General features: G+C 34.6%; 1 pseudogene; it reads left to right on the top strand.

The window, feature by feature from the left end:
• Positions 1-1,461: 1,461 nt before the first annotated feature.
• On the top strand, positions 1,462-1,820 carry LOC119046206 (60S ribosomal protein L34-like; annotated as a pseudogene).
• The last annotated feature ends 4,236 nt before the right edge of the window (positions 1,821-6,056 follow it).

The raw sequence follows: 6,056 nt of genomic DNA, 5'->3' as shown, positions 1-6,056 counted from the left end.
AATTATAACTAAGATCAACTCTTAATTTATCTATTGTCAAATATTTCACCTTATAATGAATTCATATAACCTATTACAGAAGTTCTCGCATCCACTTTGGCCTAATGTGCTTGTAAATAATGCATTTGCATAATGAGCAATATTTATAAAAGCCAATTACCACTAACACAAGTGATCTTTTGGCATCAAATCAGCTAATAACCTTTAAAAGGTGGACTAGATTACAGACCGCTAAAACAAAATGTAAGTATAATAGAAACAACGTCCCCTTGTATACATAAAAATATGCTTTTAACATTGCAGAGGATACTGGTGATCCTATAGATACAAAGTATTTTCTTAAATATTTTTACATATATCCGGTGCATAACTTCAAGGTCATGATTAATTGTGCATTTGTACATGACTAATATTAAGCCATAAAGTTTAAGCCATCAGTTTGTTTGTAACACTTGTTTTTACTATGTCATATCTGATAGTAAATTGCATGTGAGAGATACCATAAACTCCAAACTCGGTGTTGTTGTAGTTTTTTCTAATTTATTTTTTTCCATGAACATTAAAGTCAGCATTGTGTTTTTTTCATTTACCTTTGAAAATGACAGATAAAGAAAAAGATGTGTTAGATGCTATGCATCCATAAAGAGTTGCTTGACAAAATATTTTTGCAAGTGTTCTGAAAAGTATTTATACTTTCAGCATAGCAATATTGTTTATGATGGTTGTTACAAATATTTTGTAATGCCAATTACTGAAAATTCTAATTAACTAATGTTAAAACATTTTTGTTGTATTTTTAACAATATACATGTTTCTGTTATTTGAAAAAAAATGATTCTTTATACTTTTCTTTTTTAATAATTTCTAGATTATAACTGAAAATAAATGAAAAAATCATGTATTTTATTATATAAATATAAGTGAAAATTTTTAGTGTTTTTAAATATTTTATATATATGTATATATATATATATATATTGCATTTAAGCACAAACTAATAATGAATGTATCTCTCAGATACATGTGACCTATGGTGTAATATTTTACCACAACCTCATTAAAGATGTGTTAATTGGATATGTGATTTGAATTAAAAAATTCTCATTTTATTCATTTTATTTTTGACTCATTTCTTGGTTTTATTTTTAAATACATTTTATTGATTATGTTGTTACAGTTGTCCCAATTTTTTTACTTTTTTCCCCTCCAACCAGTAGCCCCCATTACCTCTGGCAATCTCCCTCCCCTTAGTTCATGTCCATGGGATATGAATATAATTTCTTTGGCTACTCCATTTCCTATACTATTCTTAACATCTTCCTCTCTGTTTTGTACCTACCAGTTTATACCTCTTAATCCCTGCACCTTTTCCTCCATTCTCACCCTTCCCCATCCCAACTGATAACCCTCTAATCGACCTCCGTATGGCTCTTCTGGGAACAGGGTCATTAGGTATTTGCAATGGTCCAGCATTTGACATACTGTCGGAGGCCATCCTACAATACAGCCTCTGACAAAACTAGGCTTGTCCCGAACCCCTGGCAGTAGAATTGCTTACCTTTACACCAAAAAGGTCGGGAAAGCACCAAAACCTGCATGTGGTGTGTACCCAGGCCAGCTTCACGGAATTAGTGCTGTGAGATCTGAAGTCCTAATGAAGTTGTCTAAAATGAAAAAACATTTCAGCAGGGCCTACACATGGTAGATCCATGTGTGCTAATTGTGTCTGGAACAGGATCAAGCATGCTTTCCTGATTGAGGAGCAGAAAATTGTTGTCAAAGTATTGAAGGCACAAGCACAGAATTAGAAAGCTAAATAAAAAAATGAAGTTTTTTTAGCAATAAAAATAATTTAAAAGGCAAATAAAAATGATCTCCATGTCTATGATTCTGCTCCTGTTCCAGTTGTTTGCTTAGTTGTTTTTTTTTAAATTCAGTTTTTAGTACTTGTGAATTTATTGCCAATTTCATGTTCATAGATCTTCTTTTTCTTAAATAAGTCCCTTTAGCATTTCATCAAATAATAGCTTGGTGATGATGATGTCCTTAGCTTTACCTCAGCTGGAAAGCACTTTATCTGTCCTTCAATTCTAAATGATAGCTTTGTTGAACAGAGTAATCTAGTTTGTAGGTCCTTACTTTTCATCACTTTGAATACTTCTTGCAAGTTCCTTCTTGCCTGCAAAGTTTCTTTTGAGAAATCAGCTGAGAGTCTGATGGACACTCCTTTGTAGGCAACTGTCTCCTTTTCTCTTGTTGTTTTTAAGATCCTCTCTTTATCTTTAATCTCTGGCACTTTAATTATGATGTGTCTTGGTGTGGTCCTCCTTGGATCAATCTTTTTTGGGACTCCCTGTGTTTCCTGGACTTGTATGTTTATTTTCTTCACCAAATTAGGGAAGTTTTCTTTTATTACTTTTTCATTATTTGAATTCCTTGCTCTTTCTCCTCTTCTGGCACCCCTAGTATTTAATGTTGGTGCATTTGAAGTTGCCCCAGAGGCTCCTTAGCCTATCCTGATTTTTTTTATCATCTTGCTGTTCTGATCAAGTGTTTTTCTCTTCCTTATATTCCAAAACATTGCTTTGATTCTTGGCTTAATCCACTCCATTGCTGTTTCCCTGCAAGTATTTCTTGATTTCATTTAGTGTAAACTTCATTTCTGCCTGTGTTTTTTATGCTGTTAGAGTACCCAACAAGTTCCTTAAGCATCTTTATAAACAGTATTTTGAACTCTACATCTAATAGATTGCTTATCTTTATTTTGTTTAGTTCTTTTTCTGGAGTTTTTTTCTGTTCTTTCATCTGAGCTTTATTTCTTTGTCTCCTAATTTTGGTACCCTCCCTTTGTTCAGTTCTATGTATTAGGTACAGCTGCTTTTATTCCCTATCTTAGTAGCATGGTCTGTAGAAGAGTATATCAGTAAGTTGGATGGGGTGGAGCCTTAGGTAACCACCAGGGTGGGGCAACCCATGTAAACAATGTTGATGGAGTCTCCAATATAATGTCTCCACTCTATGGCTCTCTTTGGTGAGGGCTCAGAAAGAAGACAATGTCCCTGCTGGCCTCTGAAGTTTTTTCCAGGAAGAAGCTGTCCCTCAGTATTCACCCTGATGCTAGACTCTTCACATTCCCCTTGCATGCCATGGGTGTTCTTCCAGCTGCTGCCCCAGTGCTGGTGCCTAGAAGTATTGAGTCTGTGTAAGTCCTAAGTCTGTTGAGGGACCTGTAAGAGGAGACATCTGAGAATCCTTCTGTTTATTCTGCTGCCTCAACTTGCATTAGTTTTTACAGGCAGATGTTAGGGAGGCTCTCATCTTCCTGGCACTAAAACCCTGGGCTGGGTGGTCTGGTATGTGGCTAGGATCCCTTGCTCCCAAGATATCCCTCCCAATTTTAACACACCACACATTGCCATGAGACTGCCTTTTCTGTGTCTCTGCACCTCCACATGCATCTGAGTCTCTCTGCCCCTCCTACTCATCTGGATGAGTGTGACTTCTTCAGTCCCTTGGTTGTTAGTCTTGCATACAGTTTGATTTTCTGATGACTCTGGGTAATATTTGTTTTATATTCTAGTTGTAATTTTTGCTGTGGTTGTGTAAGGATGCAAGCCATGTTTACCTACACCTTTTTCTTGACGAGAAGTCTCCACATACATTTTTTTAAGTGAAAGATCCAAATTCATATCAAAAGGAATAATGTAAAAGGATATACCCAAGACCTCCCCAGGTCATTGGCACTGGACCCCGGATGACACCACTTTCCACTTGCACATCCAAGAAGATGTTTTGTACTGTGTTCCCTAGTTGACATCATTTGCTTTTGATTTAAGGTCCAGGGTGAGTGGTCTGATTGAACCTAGGTCACAATATATGGCAATGCATGCTGCAGAACTAGCTGAAATAACAAAGTTGAGACTGACTACTTTCCACTTTGCAAATTTTAGATTGTTGGCTTTGTGGTAGAAATGTATTTTATAAAAAGGAGTCTAGAAACTGTCTTAAACTTTCCAGTCTCAAAATAAAAAGTCAAGTACATTACACAGGAATAGAAATGAAGCTTTCACACCAGTCTGCAACATCTGTCACAAATAGTCAACAACATAAATGGAATCTCCAGTTTCAGTGATATTTAAGTGAGGAGCTTTCATCTTTACAGTAGATTTCTCTCTTCTTTGGGACTGTTCAACTGCAGTTTATAAGCTGCATGATGACTCTTTGGTCAAAGGCAGTCTGCATATACAACATTGGTCCCAGAAGATTGTAATGGAGCAGCAGAAAAATTGCTATTGCCTAATGACAATGTCATAGCTGTAATCAAATTTCTCATTTTAAATAGAGAACATTAAAAAGAAATATAGGAGACTCCTTTTTACAAAGTAACTTTAAATTAAATAGAATTAATTTCAACACTAAATACAATGATTCTGACATTTTTTAATATTAACTTACTAAGGGTCATACACAGTTTAAATCTGCAGCCAGTTAGGACACTTTGTGGTCTTTGGTGTTTTGTATATACTTAATATTAATAATATTGATTAATAAGTTTGGATTTTTACTTATCTTTTAAAATGATCATCATACAGTATCTTCAGCATTTAATTCACTGTTTGTCATATGCTATAAAACCTATTTTACCTAATGATTGTGGAACTACAGTCAATTTCATTTAAGGCACTTTCATTTCTGTGTATTGCATTTTAAATTGTTTATTTACAATTTTATATGATCTAATGTGGCAGGCTTCCCATGATATAATAATAGTATAATGGAAACACAGAACTGCTCATGTATTGTAGCAATAAGTACTAATGAAAAACATACTAGAATCTGATTTTTACTCAACTACTATATTCATGAGTTATTTAGGAATCAAAGTTCAATTTTTCAAACACACACAAAAAATTAATTACATATCAAATAATTAATTTTCAGCATCAACAACATTACCACAGGTTTGCTTTTTCCTCTCAGGTCTAACTCCAGTAAAATTCCCAAAATAAAGTTGCTAATTTTGGGTAATCCATCCCCTGAGGGGTTTTTTCCCCTTTATCTTTTCCTCTCTGTGATCTTCCATCCAGGTGGCCAAGGCTTTCACAATTACTCAGGCTCACCCCTGCCAGGGGGCAGTACCTGCTTATATTTCCTCCCTTATTCATATTTCTTCTTTGTAATTTTCATTTGCTCCCTAGAAAAATAACATATTTAATTTTCTCAATACTTTGTTTTGGTAACAACCACTTAATGTGGCAACTTTATTGCAATAATTTAATTTTTAAAACTATGTCTAGGTGCTGGCCCACTGGATGATACACAGATGAGTTGAAATTTGATTATCTCAAATTGATGATGGTGATGGTCTATTTGTTCTTGATTTAGTGATAACCGTGCTCAAAGATTTTGATGTGACAACAGGTATTTTAAAAAATGATTTTAATCTGAGTCATCTGGAGAGGTCTCATAAATAAATGATCATTTATTCTTTACTGTGAAGAAGAATAAGTTTTCTACAAAAAGAAGTGTAAACTGAAAGATTTCAGAATATGGTGGGAAAGTTACTTGAAAGTAACAACTAATAAAATGACAAAGAATTTTCTGATGAAATTATAAAATATCTATGTTGGAAAATAGTAAGTCCCACAAGTAAGATCAAAACTGTTCTGGACGTTGAAACCTGCACATGTGGCTCAAACAGAACTAATGAAGCCCACAGATGACAAGAGAGCCTTATTAAATATTGCTGCTGTAAGCATATATTATTAGTGGACATAATATGTGATAAACTTGTGTAGTAACCATGACACAGTCAATTAGAAGAGGAAGACAGGGTATGACAGTTAATGACACACATTTGCATACAGCCATATGGATATATGATGACCTGGGTCTTGAGTGTTAAAAGTAGATTTTAATGTTGACATAAGCACATTACCTTGCCATGAGGGATAGGGGTTTTTAGAGGAGAATTAAAAATGGGAAAATAATTGGGCAAGACAGGATGTCAGGACAATAATTATTCAGATAAACGGGATTTCCTAACAGTTCTAAGT

This window comes from Artibeus jamaicensis, unplaced genomic scaffold (assembly GCF_021234435.1).
Source record: "Artibeus jamaicensis isolate MK-2021 breed Jamaican fruit bat unplaced genomic scaffold, CSHL_Jam_final scaffold_286, whole genome shotgun sequence".
In the NCBI taxonomy this organism is placed as follows: domain Eukaryota; kingdom Metazoa; phylum Chordata; class Mammalia; order Chiroptera; family Phyllostomidae; genus Artibeus; species Artibeus jamaicensis.
This window is presented reverse-complemented; position numbering and strand designations above follow the sequence as displayed.